Source organism: Crotalus tigris, unplaced genomic scaffold (genome assembly GCF_016545835.1).
Source record: "Crotalus tigris isolate CLP2741 ecotype Arizona unplaced genomic scaffold, ASM1654583v1 scf7180000023675.2660513, whole genome shotgun sequence".
NCBI lineage: Eukaryota > Metazoa > Chordata > Lepidosauria > Squamata > Viperidae > Crotalus > Crotalus tigris.
The window spans coordinates 1421405-1437050 of NW_024100112.1; positions in this window are offsets into that span (position 1 = coordinate 1421405).

Genomic DNA, 15646 nt, shown 5'->3' on the forward strand with positions numbered 1-15646 from the left:
GACATCTGGCAGCCCATGAGAGCAAAGATCCATCTCAGCACCTGGATGGTCCTGGCGGTGGTTGTGGTGGACACTGGAATGACCTATAGCCATTTAGAGTGACTGTCCACAACAATGAGGAAGAATTGCCCCTGAAAGGGGCCAGTGTAGTCGATATGAACCCTTGACCAAGGAGCATATGTGTCCTCCCACCTGTGTACGGGAGCCTGTGGCATTTCAGGCCTGGACTGTTAGCAAATGTGGCACCCCTGGACCTGGGTCTCAATTTCCTTATCAAGCCCAGGCCACCAGAGATATCTGTGCGCAAGCACCTTCATCTGGACTATTCCCAAATGTCCCTCATGCAGAGCCTGCAACGCTCTAGTCCTCAATGAGGTTGGGATCACTACCCTGCTACCTCACAGGGCACAACCTTAAAGGATAGCTCATGCTTCCTTCTCCAGAAACTCTGGAAATTAGTGCCAGGACACGTGTCAGGCTATCCTGACAGCACCCATGTCAACATGCGTGTTAGCATGTGACCAGTGGCTGTTTCTGCAGCCACATCCCCTGCATTGAGGGGAGACTCAGGCAAATCCTGGATAGCCAGGATGTGGTTAGCTGGAGCAGGATCTGATTCTACAAGGTGTAGAGGCAACCTGCTAAGGCCATCTGTATGGCCTATTTCTTTGCCTGGTTTGTGAACCAGGGAGTAGTTATACACAGAAAGAAAAATTGACCACCTCAACATTCTAGGAGAAATTATGTGTGGGGTTTGCTTGTTTGTTGTGAACAACCCCAGCAGTGGCTTGTAGTCTGTAAAGACCGTGAAGTGGCGACCATATAGAAAGTCATGGAGCTTTTTTATGCCAGCCACTATGGCTAAGGCTTCTCTGTCTATCTGTGCGTAACTACGCTCAGCAGAAGACAGAGTCCTTGAATGGTAGGCTACAGGAACTTGCGTTCCATCAGCCTTGAGGTGACTTAAGAAAGCCCCGATCCCATAAGGGGATGCATCGCAGGCTATACACACTGGCAGCTGCTCATTGAAATGAGCGAGAACAGCATTTGAAGACAACAATGCCTTGACCTCAGCAAAACTCCTGTCGTGGACTTGTGTCCACTTACATGGAGCCTGTTTATCCAAAAGCTGGTGTAACAGCTCTGCCACTGCAGCCTTGTGAGGGAGGAAGAAATGGTAAAAATTTAGAAGCCCAAGGAAGGCTTGAAGCTTGCTCTTCAACTTGGGACCTGCTGAATCGCTTTGAGCTTAGATTCAGCAGGATGGATGCCTTTGGCATCTATGTGAAACCCCAGGAATTCAGTGGAAGTTACTCCAATTTTGCATTTTTCCTGCTTAAGCTTCAATCCTGCTTCATGGAAATGCAGCAAAACGGACCGAAGCCTTTCAGCCAGGTTTTGATTGATTCCCCTGCAATGAGGACATCATCGAAATATGGGCAAACTCCCAGAATATTATGGAGCATTCACTCCATCACACTTTGGAAAATGCCAGGGGCTACGTTAACCCTGAAATGCAGTCTTCTGACTTTGAAAGCTCTCCGGTGCGTTATGATCGTCTGGGCCTCTGCCGTTGCATCATCAACCGGTAGCTGTTGATAGGCCTGGGTCAAATCGAGTTTGGTGAAAGTGAGGCCTTTAAGTGGCCAAAATGTGGCTCATTACAGGCACTGGATAAGAGTGCTGCTGTAATGCTTTGTTTAGCGTGCATTTATAGTCAGCACAAATGCGGACTTTCCCGTTGGCCTTGAGTGGCATGACTATGGGTGTTTCCCATGGACTGCTATCCACAAGTTCCAAAATACTTTGCTGTAGCAGTTTATCCAGCTCTGCATTAATCTTTTGCTTAAGTGCAAAAGGCATCCGACAAGGCTTAATCCTAATCGGTGCAATGGAGGGATCTAACTGCAAAGCAATTGGAGGCCCCTTGTATGACCCTAGCTCTGGGCTGAACACATCATCAAACTCCTTGCAAACTTCCACAAGCCCTGCCGTTTGCAAGCTGTATAGCCCAGTCACTTGAATCCCAAGTGCCTTGAACCAATCGAGTCCTATTAGACTCGTGCGGTCACCCTCAACCACAACAATGTCCAAAAACCCTTTGAACTGCCTACGCTGCACTCTGAGTGTGGCCTCCCCTTTCATACTGACTTGGGAATTCTGGAAGTCTGTTAAGGTAAGATTCGATGGCCTGAGTTTGACTCTCTGGCCACTTCTATAGCAGATCTGCTTGAGGGTGTTCTAGGAAATGATTGACAGAGCTGAACCCATGTCCAGCTCCATCGTTAAGAGGACCCCCTGCAATTTGACATCGATACTCAGCTTCTTCTTCAATGGCTGATGGGCCCCTGTTCTCAAAACGCTCCTGTGGGATGCGCAAAAACCCACCCTATTCTGGCTGGGGACCTTGATACCTTTCCGATGCAATTTTTCTGATGGACGATCTTTCTTGCAACCCAAAGAGATGGCAGCTATGTGGCCTTGTGTGGCAAGTAGCAGAGCGAAAACAGCAGTTGGAGCGCTTGTGGCGTCCTCCACATCCGAAACACCGAGGGAATAGAACTGTCTTGTCAGATCCTTTGTCAGATCGCTCTTCGGGCCTTCTCTCTGTGGCTGCTGCAGACAGTTGACCTCATTTTCGGAATCCAGTTCGGATACCTCTTGAGCAACCTCTTGATGGATTGAGCCCGAACTCGTAGGGTTCTTGGAAAGCCGCAAGGCCTTAACAGCTCCTCCTGTGCTTCATCAGCCGTATCTCCCTTAGCGCATCTTCCTTTGCAAAATTCTTTTGCTGCAGCTCTCGGCTCCTCAAGCCACAAACTAGCAGATTTCGTAGCTGTTCTTCTAAGTCTTTGAACTCACAGGGCCTTGCAGCTTGACGCAGAGCAGCAATAAAGTTCGCAGCAGACTCCTGGACATTGGTCCCACTGCTCAAATGCATGACGCCGTGCAATCACTGATAGCTTTTGTTCAAAATGTTCCTTTAACATTTTCTTCAGCTCAGTATAAGCGATGGATTCCAAAGGGGCTGGGGCAACCAGATTTTCAGCAATATCAAATGTCTCTTGCCCACAGATACACAGTAACGTTGTGGCTTTGAGCCCGTCCTCCCGAACTTGGTTTTTTTTTTTAATTGAAAATTTTTAAAATTTTTACAAGAAAAAGAAAAACAACCCTACCGGACCCACCCCAACCCTCCATTTCCCTCCCTCCACCTTCCCAGAGCTGAATATAGGCTTAATTAAAATTTCTTAAATTTCTTAAAATCTTAAGAAGAAGAATATAAACCATAAATAAGTCTAAATACAATACTTATACAACTTATAAAATAATTAACAATAATATATATATGTAAAAAGCATAACTATTAGAGAAAAAAGAAAATGCTTAGAAAGATGAAGAATAAAGGAGAAAAAAGAAGAAAAAAGATATAAAAAAATAAAATAAACATAAAAGATATAAGAAGCAAGAAAGAAAAAAGAAAAAAAAGAAAAGAAAAAAATCTATAAAATATAAAATTTATATATAAGTTATTGAAAAACTAAATAATATTTTTTATATCCAACCTGTGTTGTACAAAATCTATCCATTTTTCCCATACCGCAAAGAAGTTCTCTTGCGATTGATCCTTTAAAAAAGCCGAAATCTTTGCCATTTCTGCCAAATAAGAAACTTTAGAAAACCACTCTTGCAAAGTAGGCAAGGATTCCTTCTTCCAGTATTGCCCTACTAACAACCTTGCGTCTGTGATTAAATTTAACATCAATATAACCTCCTTAGTGTCACAATCAGTAACAATACCTAACAGAAACAATTGTGGGGTAAATTTAACCCTCCTTCTAAAAATTCTTTGAATATTCCACCATATCTTAATCCAAAAGGCTTTTATATTTTTACACGACCACCAGACATGATAATAAGTAGCATCCAAACAACCACATCTCCAGCATTTAGGCTGTAGGTCAGGATACATACGAGACAATTTTTGTGGATCAAGGTGTCATCTATAAAACATTTTATAAAAATTCTCCCTTAAGTTCTGGGCTTGAGTAAATTTAACATTCCTCACCCAGATGGTTTCCCAGGTATCTAGTAGAACTGGTTCACCGAAATTTTGTGTCCACTTAATCATACAATCTTTAATTAATTCTGGTTCTGAATCCAATTCTACTAGCACCCCATAAATTCTCTTAATGTGAGTTCGCCTTTGATCCTTTACTTGTTTAAAAAAAATTTCATCTTCTCTAAGCAGGCCCACATTACGATCTATCTTCCAGCTATCCACTATTTGTCTATACTGAAACCATGAATATATAATGTTTTCTAGTGCTAAATCTTCCAAAGATTTTAACTGCCAATTTTTACCATCCCATCTGAGTAGTTGTGCATAGGAAACGCCATCCATCTTAACTCCTCTCTTTATATCCTCTATTGCATGCCAAGGTATAGCCCACAATGGTATTTTAAAATCACTTCTATAATATTTCCTCCAAACCCGAAGTAAAGAAATCCTTATAATATGGGATTTAAAAACCCGATCAACTTTTTTATTAAAAATTAAATAGGCATGCCATCCAAAAAGTAAGTCCCAACCCTCCAAGAGGAGTATTTCTACATTTGTTAAATTAACCCAATCACTAATTAATGTTAAAACCACAGCATCATAGTACAATTTCAAATTCGGTACCTTGACTCCACCTCTCTCACGAGTATCTTGTATAATTTTAAGCTTTACTCTTGGTTTTTTCCCTGCCCAGATAAATTTATTGATACCTTTCTGCCATTCATTTAAATTGACCTCATTCTTTAAGATAGGTATCATTTGAAATAAGAAAAGGAACTTAGGCAGGACATTCATTTTGATCACCGCAATTCTTCCCAAAAGAGATAATTGCAACTTCTCCCAATTTTTCAAATCTCTTTGTATCCTGACCCACAACCTTTCATAATTATTTTTATACAATTTTACATTAGAGACAGATAAAATAACCCCCAAGTATTTTACCTTATCAACAACCTCAAAATCTGTCAGATTAACCAAAGTCTGCTTATCCATATTAGTCATATTTTTAGGTAGTATTTTAGTCTTGTTATTGTTAATTTTAAAACCCGAAACCCGTCCATATTGGTATATCAACTGTAATAACTCTACTACAGAGTAAGTAGGTTGGGACAGTGTAACTACCAAATCATCTGCAAAGGCTCTTAGTTTATATTCTTTTTTATTAACTTCTATTCCTTTTATTTGCTGTGATTCTCGAATTTTAGTCAACAATATTTCCAAAGTTAAAACAAACAGCAGAGGTGACAATGGGCATCCCTGTCTAGTCCCCTTTTCTATTGTAAAAACCTCTAACAAGCCCCCATTAACTATAAGTTGTGCCGTTTGTTTTTGATAAATAGCACCAAGAGCTTGTAAAATTTTTTCTCCAAAGTTCATTTTCTCAATTAGTCTTAACATAAATTGCCAATTCAATTGGTCAAAAGCTTTCTCAGCATCTAAAAATATCAATCCTGCAGAAACTTGATTATTTTTATCTAAATATTCTAATAAATTAATAATTTGTCTGACATTATTCTTCATATACCTTCCAGTTATAAAACCCGTTTGATCCTTATGTATAACCTGATGCAAAACCCTCATAAGCCTATTAGCTAGTATTTTTGCAAAAATCTTACAATCCACATTTAGAAGTGATATAGGTCTATAATTCTTTGGTAAGGTAAGATCTTGATCTTCTTTTGGGATTAAAGATATAAAAGTTCTACCCCATGATGGGGGGATCTCTGAACCCTGTAATATATTATTAAACAGCTGTCTTAAAGGTTGAATCACCTCTTGTACCAAGGTTTTATAATAAATAGATGTCAAACCATCCGTACCCGGTGCTTTACCTAATTTTAATTCTTTAATCACTGTCTCAATTTCCTCACTGGTAATTAGACTATTAATTTCTTGTTTCTGATCTTCTGTTAATTTAGGGAAGTTGGCTTCATTTAGGTAGTTATCTATATCTAAAACCTGTATATTAGTACTCTTATATAATTTCTGATAATCTAAAAAAGATTTCTTAATCAACTCCTTTTGATGTACCAATTTACCATTATAATTTATTTTATCTATAATTCTCTGTTTCTGTTGCTTTTTCAATTGGTAAGCCAACCATCTCCCTGGTTTGTTAGCATTGCAGAATGTATTTTGTCTCATATAAAGTAAGTTAGTTGCAGTTTGATCAGCCATCAACATATTAAATTGTGTTTTAAGCAATTTTATGGATTCTTTAACTTTTTCATCTGTAGGATTTAAAATCAAAATTTTTTTCTTTTAATTTAATCTCATCTTCCAAATCCTTACGTTTCTGAATCTGTTTTTGTCTATGAATATTATTCATTTGTATCAAAATCCCACGCATGAAAGCTTTACCTGCATCCCATACCATTGACATTGATGTTCCCTTATGCATATTTAAAACAAAATAGTCCTTTAAATGTTCCTTTAATTTTTGAACATTTTTTTCTTGTCTGAATAAATTCTCATTGATCCTCCACAATCTCCTCTCTTCTTTTTCCTCAAGCAACTCCATCCAACTGGGCTGTGATCCGTTAATGTCCTAGGAAAAATCTTAACATTCTTTACTCTAAAATATAAATCAGTTGTAATTTAAAAAAAATCAATTCTTGAGAAGGATTGATGTCTATCTGAAAAAAGGGTGAAGTCTCTCTCCTCCTGATTGCGTTCACGCCAGTAATCTCGCAGCTCCCAGTCCTCTTTCAAGTCAAAAAAGGCTTTAGGTAATTTAGCCTGTTTAAAAGACGTGGAAGTTCCTTTTTTATCTCTTTGTGTATCTAACACACCATTCCAATCACCCATTAATATCACAGATCTATAATCCAACAAAGTTAATTTCTGGTGTAACAATCTATAAAATTGTTCCTGTTGTTGGTTTGGTGCATACAACCCCACTATAAGTATTTTTTACCATATAAACCAACTTCAATCATAACATATCTCCCTTGAAGATCAGATTCTACCAAACTGGCTGATAAGTTTTGCTTGACATAAATAACTACACCCCCTTTTTTCCTAGGAGCAGAAGATACAAAGTGAGATCCCAAACGAGCATTAACTAAATATTTTTGGTCTTTAGATAAGATATGTGTTTCCTGCAAACAAATAATATCATTATTATGTTGCTTTAAGTAGTGAAAGATTTTCTTTCTCTTTTGTGGAGAATTGAGGCCGTTAGCATTCCAGGTCAGGAGCTTTACCATCTCCCTTAACCAGGAGCCTGGAGAAGACTGCTTGAAGATCTGCCATTGAAGAATGTACTGCAGAACTCTTGGGTCTTGCTCCTCCCACCGGCAAAGAAACAGTTTCTTGAAGAGATTCTTTGACTTCCTTCTTCCGTTGTTCCTTTTCCTTGTGTCTATGTGCTGCATGAGTCATTCTTTGCTCTTTGATCTCTGTTTGTTGCGACCATTCCGTCTGTAATTTTCCAGCAAGCATCACACCTTGTCCTTCAGACTGTTGTTCAACCTCTTTACCATCCAGAACTTTCTGCATCATAGATGATGGTGAGCCTGCTCCCAGGACCGATCTGTAAAACTCCTTTGCTTTAGTAACTGTGTTAAGTCTATAACGCGTCCCTGCATGGCTCACCGCAATACCCATCGGAATCTCCCATCTGAATGGCATCATTCTTGTTTTAAGTTCATTGGCTAGAAAAGCAAAATCTTTTCTCTTTCTTAAAATTCTAGATGGGATCTCCTTTAAAATCATAACATCTTGAGCAGCAATCTGAAATCTCTTATTATAAAAAGCTTGTATAATTTCATTATGCAGAGATCTCTTTGCAAAGTAAATCACCACATCTCTTGGTAAATTCTTCTGTTTTGCGACCCAAGAGTTAACTCTGTAGACTTTTCCCACTTCTCTAAGTATTCCGTCTTTCTCCCTATTCAGAATAACGGCAAAGTCATTTACCAGAATCTCTTTCAAATCTTGATGCATATCCTCTTTCAGGCCCCTGATTCTTTTTTTTTTTTTTTTTTTTTTTTTTTTTATTAAAATTTTTATAAATTTTACAAAAAAAAACAAGAACAATACAGAACAAAAAACAACATATACAAAAGAAAAAAAAATTAAACAATACATATAAAAAAAACCCCCACCCCACACCCCTCCCAAAAACCCTCCCTTCCCCCCCCCTGAGCTTCCCAGAGCAGAATATAGGCTTAAGAAATAATAAAAAAAAAAATAAAAATTAAATTAAAAACTCTATATTTATATATATAAAAAAGATATCTATAATATATATAAAAATAAAACTTATGAAAAGGCTATATAATATTTTTGTATACCCAATCTAAATTGTATAAATTTTATCCATTTGTCCCAGATAGCAAAAAACTTCTCTTGCATTTGTTGCTTTAAGAAAGCCGAAATCTTTGCCATTTCCGCCAAATAAGCTACTTTAAAAAACCATTCCTGCAATGTAGGCAAAGATTCCTTCTTCCAATATTGTCCAACCAACAGCCTCGCGGCTGTGATGAAGTTTAACATCAATACAACCTCCTTTGTATCACAATCTGTAACAATACCTAACAAAAATAATTGCGGAGTGAATTTTACCCTCCTTCTAAAAATTCTCTGGATATTCCACCATATTTTGATCCAAAATGCTTTTATCTCTCTGCATGACCACCAAATATGATAATAAGAAGCCTCCTTGTAACCACATCTCCAGCATTTAGGTTGCACGTCAGGGTACATATAAGACATTTTTTGTGGATCAAGGTGCCATCTATAAAACATTTTATAAAAATTCTCCCTTAATATAATTTCAAATTTGGTACCTTGAGTCCACCCCTCTCACGGAAGTCTTGCATAATTTTGAACTTAACCCTTGGTTTTTTCCCTGCCCAAATAAATTTATTGAGACCCTTCTGCCACTCATTTAAATTAATCTCATTTTTCAAAATTGGTAACATTTGAAACAAAAAAAGAAACTTGGGTAGAATATTCATTTTTATCACTGCAATTCTTCCCATGAGGGATAATTGCAGCATTTCCCAGTTCTTCAAGTCTTTCTGTACCCCGACCCACAACCTTTCATAATTGTTTTTAAATAATTTTGCATTAGAAACAGACAGCATCACCCCCAAATATTTTACCTTATTAACAATCTCAGGCCCCTGATTCTTAAAGCATATTCCATTTCCCTATACTGAGACATAACAATGTCATCTTGTGAAATTTCCATCTTTTTTTCCATGCCTTCAAATTTATCTTCCAGAACATCAACCTTATCTGCAACCTCTTCAATCCTTGAATCAAGCTTCTCAACCACAGTGGCAAGTCCTGATATAGCCATAACTATATCTTGCCTCAAAATAGTGTTATTCTGCTCTAACAGGTTCTTCATTTCCCCTCTAATTTCAGTTTTATTCTGATCAAAAAGATCCTTCATTTCCTCTCTGATTTGGGATACAGCATTTCCCATTATATCTTTCATATCTTGTACAGATAGTACTGGCAGAGGAGGAGAAGATGGTGGTGTACCTTTAGGTTGTTGTACTGGTGTGGCTTTAGATTGTTGTATCAGTAAGATCTCAGGGGAAGAAGCCACCTTAGGAACTGTAGAAGCTGCTTGCCTCTTAGAAGCCATTTTTTTTAAAAAAAGGTCTTATTTCCTCTTCTTCCTTCTTTAAAAAAAAACAATAAAAAATCCTCACAAAATATAAAGCAAAGGAGAGTTTAAAAGATATTTCAAAAACACAAAACCAACTTCAAAAAAAAAGGAGAAGTTTGAAAAGTTTAAAAGGAAAAAAGAACTATACAGTCCACAACATTCCGTTTAACTCCATTTAACTCGCTTTCTTCCAGAAAGAAAAAAAGCACTTTGAAATCGCCATTTTACTTTCACTCTCCACACAGACAAAGAACAAAGAAAAAAAAAGAAAAAAAATCAAAACTAAAAAGCAAGTAAAAATCAGTAGGTCCGATCCTTTATCAGCTCTGTCCGCTTTTTTAAAAAAAGTCACTCACCTGATCGTTGTAAGCGCGGAGATGGTAGCGGCGTTTTGCTTTGTTCCCGAGGGAACAGAGGTAGCTGGGAGGTGGAGGCAACCCGAACTCCGAGGGAGCTCTCTTTCCACCCCCCCAGAAAAAAATTCCTGGGGGGTTTAAGAGGCTCTACCTCTATTCGGGTGATTCTCTACCCCCTCCCTTCACCCGGGAGGGGGATTTCGAGCCGCGGGACAGCTGATATCTGCTGTGCTCCGCGGTTCTCACGCCGTCCCAGGAGGACGGCTACAATGTAGCCGCCATCATCGACGCTATCCACCGGAAGTCACCCTCCCGAACTTGTTTTACCCAAAAGTAGTTTTCTACTCTGGCAACGTATGAACTCCAACATTCAGGGTGTGCTGTATCGAATTCGGACAAATGCCCTATCTTAGCCATAGTTCCTTCTTGGCGGCCTCGTTCAACGCCTTGTGCTGCTCAGGCTTGTGAAGGGGTTCCAGGGCAAATCTTGCCGAGCTCTCCTCCAGCATCTTCATACTGGTAGGCACCTCAGCCTCCCGTGGTGAGTCAGCCTAGTATTCTTTTGTTGTTTTCTTGCAGCACGATCCCACCCTCATCGCCAATGTTCTGTTCTGTGCGTTGGTAAGGCATTGAGACAAAGCTGGTGTAACAACAGTTGCTTCTTTATTCAAGCTTCAACAGAACAACACAAAATGGCATGGATCCCTTTTATGCCCTTTTGCAGGGAACAGCATCAGCCAATAAATGCAACGTATTTTCCCACTTTGCACGTGCGCAATAGGCTGGAGACATCCTGTCTGGCCCGGGCAGCCACGTGGTCTGCCCGGGTCTCTCTGCAGCTTCCCGCACCTGTTCTGTCAATCACAGGCCCAAGACATAACAGTATTGAACAGGAAAAGTTGGCTATCAACAAATTTCAAGGTTGATCTTGACTTTTACTTTGTGTAATGAACTGTAAAAAAATCTAAGCAAATTTGGATGGTTTTTGCTTCCACAGATACTATTAATATTCTGTCTTTTGCTAAACAATTTCTGTGAGTTCCAGTTTTCATGCAGTATAGAATTGCTCAGTAAGCTGATATTCCAGTTCATACTGATGTGAGGAATATATGGCAGAGTCCTTTTTCAAGAGTGAATGAAAAAAACGTTTGCAGGTGGACTGTTCTGTGTGTACAACACAATATAAAGTCATGCACAATTCAGGTTGTATTAATCTATTCAGAGCATAAATCTCAGTATGTGAAACCATTAAGGTTTTCGACTGCTGAAATTGAAAGTATGATTTAGGACCATCTCTAAAGGTATGTTCTCCAGCATTAAGACATTTTGTTTCTATAAATAAAACAACAATAAAGGATATAAGCATGCTGCTGTATAATCAGTCTTCATAGGCTGTTGAAGAGAATTTCAGGCCTGTTACCAAGTTTAGTCCCCAGAGTTCGGTACCTGTCACATTATAAATTTGTTTTTCCAGTCTAGCAGGATTCATTTCATTGTTTTTTCATATGTCTGTAGAATATGGCTACTTTTATTTTGATGGACACATTGCCAATATTAAATGGGATTTCTTTTTATAATATTCAGCTGAAACCTCAAAATAGGGCTAATTTTAAAATTGTTTGATGTTGATTGAAATGTTATTTAGGTTGCATTCTGGGTCTGTATGTTCATGTAAAGATTACATATATCAATGAACAAATAAACAAGCATTTAGAGGTTTTCCATGCAGGGAAAAGGTACTAATCATATAATACGTCTTGCACTATTTCAGATAAATTATGTAAATTAATGTTTCCATATTTCCTTACATTAAAAGCATTAAAACCCAGCAGGGTAAAGTTTAGGCAAAAAGCGTCTTCTTTGTATTGTCTTTAGTTTTGAATGAAATGCACTGATTTTATGGGGGAGGGAGGGGACAATATAAATATTTGCTTTCATTTCACAATCTAAAATTATATATTGAATACAAAAACCCCAGGGAAATCATCTATTTAGCTTTAAGTTCATTTTATTTCAAGAGATAAGTGCTTCACATTATCTCTAACCATGCAAGCCTCTTTATCTATTAATTCGTTTAGGATTTCAACTTCCACAATTTGCGTTTTCAAAAACATCATTTCATAGGAAATGTATACAATTACAGAAATTCCATACCTCCTTAAATCATTACTATTTACTGGTGATGTTTGTACCAAAAGAAAGAAAAAAAACCTAAATAAATTCCCCATTATATATATAACCTTTATTTTTAATACAATTTAAAAATATACTCTTTCTCCCTCTTTCTGTGTGCACACACAGTCACACACAGACATACATAAAACTTATTTGGTAGACTTATATCCCATATTTTGTACAGGAGCTTAATGTTAATGTGAGGATTATATAATAAAATATTCAGTTGTCCTAATACCAGGTTAACTACTTAATATCACTTAATTGTTACTGATAATTTATGTTATGTACTCAATTAACATAAACTTGATATAAGTTGGCAGTTTCAAAAACAGAAAAGATTTCAGGCAATATTAAAAATGGTGATTTGCAATTTACTCTCAGGAATACCAGAGTAGTTTCTTCTGTCGCCCAAGAAAGAGCAACTTTAGGATGCTTCAGTAAATTTGCCAGTCAAAACTGAAAAATGGAGACCATTAGTGATGTCTGAATGGAGTTCAGTAAAGTGGACCTTTACTTAAGTAACAGGCAAGAACCCTTGTTATTTGGAGTTAGGAGTGGAGGGAAGTTTACATCAGTCATAATGTATTCCATTTTCAGGACTTCTGCAAATAATTTGCCCCTGCTTAAATCAAGTTGTTTCAGCAATTGTATGCTTAATAAGGAAACCATCAGTTGAATAACTGCTAAAATATCATTAGCCGTGGGAAGTATATACTTTTAGTTTTCTTTTCATGGCCATTATATGCCTATGCTGCAATGAAGCCATTTAGAGCATAAAAGAAAAAAATGAGGAAAATATCATTGAGTTACAGACATCTTGGAGATCTCTGATATTATATTAAAATAACCCATTTTAAGGCTCCATTATTTATTAGATATTATTCCATTTTAGAATTGCCATTTTATTTGTGGCATCACTTTTCTCTCATTGCACTACCTTCTCCAGTTATATTTACCAGCTCGATTAGGTCCAGCAGAAGAGAGGCATGTTACAGGTTGTTTGATAAGGAATGTCATCTGATGGGACCCAGTAGAAGAGCCTTTCATGGCTCAGCATCCACCCTTTGGAACATAGTTCCCCCCAAAGTTAGATTGCCCCCACCCACACACATACATTGCTGACCTTTCAAAGGTTCTGAAGACATAGTTTTGTCATCATGCCTGGAAAACCACTAAACTGTTTAAGGATCTGTAGATAAAGGATTATCTTCAAGGAAGATAACTTCCTGCTAAACCAAGATATACAGAGGTTGACAAGATATCTGTCATATCATTACTTCCTGGAGAAGCAAAAGGATTAACGTGCCTTTGCTCCAAATAATATATAATAGTGATAGTTCCTAGCTGAAAAAGCATCAAGGACACAGACAAAGATGAGGACATGGCAACCTTAACAATATACACAGTTTTGTGACCTTATAATTATTGTGTTGGATTCAGAATTCATTTTCATCCAAATAGATCTGCTTATATGTGCAAGACAATTCGGTCTTGGATATGTAAACATTTTTTTTAAGTTTGATAAAGTTTGAATTTGATCCATGGTTGCTTCAGCAGATGTAGATCTATTAACATGTTTTTGGATGAGTATGTCTTCTATGTGAGAGTCTGTTTTTTAGGTATATTATAGTTTGTTAAACAGTTATATACAGTTTTAAGCAGTCATTTTTGTTTTAATGAAAAATATTTCTTTTTCCAAACAACAACAAAAAGTCACTAGAATTTTCTCATATGGGCAATAACAGTCAAGATGTGCTTCTGTACGTTTCCAAACTTGTGATAATTTCACCAACTCCCTGGAATCCCATACTTCACTTAAATTAAAACTTCTAAAAATCCTTAGAAATAAAAGGCTCTTTCTTAAGAAAGATATACTGAAAGACAGATTAATCTATATATTTATTTATCACTGAGCAGTTCATATATCAATCATGTCTGTTATCTATTATATCAAAATACAGGTAGTCCTCGACTTACAACCACAATTGAGCCCAAAATTTTTGTTGTTAAGTGAGACATTTGTTAAGTAAGTTTTGCCCCATTTTATGACTTTTGTTGCCACAGTTAAGTGAATCACTGCAGTTGTTAAGTTAGTAACATAGTTGTTAAGTGGATCTGGCTTCCCCATTCACTTTGCTTGTCAGAAGGTCACAAAAGAAGATCACATAACCTTAGGACACTGCTGCTGTCATAAATATGAGTCAATTGCTAAGCATCCAATTTTTGATCACATGACCATGTGGCTACTGCAACAATAGTAAGTGTGGAGAAAGATTGTAAGGTCACTTTTTTCAGTGCTGTTGTTACTTTGAATAATCACTAATCAACTGCTGTAAGTCGAGGACTACCTGTATATCTGTGAATCCTAAACTGTCAGCTCCATCTAGTAGGCCATACAAGGAATGAACTCCAAAGAGAGGCTAAAAACTACTTTTATTTAGAGTTGCTGTAATAGCAGAAACTTGCAAATCAGATTGTGCTATATTGCCTCTCACTTCTTATAAAAATATGAACTAGGGAAGAGTCTGTATCTTGTTGGCTTTTAATTTTTTACATGAAACAACTTTTTGAAATCATGTGCAAAAGTGTTGAGCCAGCAGTGTACTGCAGCTGCCAAAAAAGCCAACACAGAGCTAGGCTGCATTAACCGAGGGATAGAATCAAGATCACGTGAAGTGTTAATACTACTTTATAATGCCTTGGTAAGGCCACATTTGGAATACTGCATCCAGTTTTTGTCACCAGGAAGTAAAAAAGACTTTGAGACTCTAGAAAGAGTATAGAGAAGAACAACAAAGATGATTAAGAGACTGGAGGCTAAAACATATAAGGAACGGTTGCTGGAATTGGGTATGTCTAGTTTAATGAAGAGAAGACTAGGGGTGACATGATAGCAGTGTCCCAATACCTCTGGGGTTGCCACAAAGCAGAGGGAGTCAAGCTATTCTTCAAAACACCTGAAGGCAGGACAAGAAGCAATGGATGGAAACTAATCAAGGAGAGAAGCAACCTAGAATTAAGGAGAAATTTCCTGACAGAACAATTAATCAGTGGAACAACCTGCGTCCAGAAGCTGTGAATCTCCAACACTGGAAATTTTTAAGAAGAGATTGGGCAACCAGTTGTCTGAAATGGTATAGGATTTCCTGCCTGAGCAAGAAGACCTCCAACGTCCCTTCCAACTTTATATTATTATTATTATCAATCATCGCACAGTCAGCCAGATGTTCAGACTGGATTTGGCATTTTGTCTACCTATCGAGTCCTTACCCAGGACCTGGGATAGGCAGATGTGGATGTTTGATGGTATTACAGGTATCGTCGCAGGATGGAAGCAGTTCCTAGTAAGGCCGCCTTTTGCAATTGCCTAATAGCAAATTTGTCAATGCCAATGGTGTTCAAGTGGTGCTCCAGTTGTTT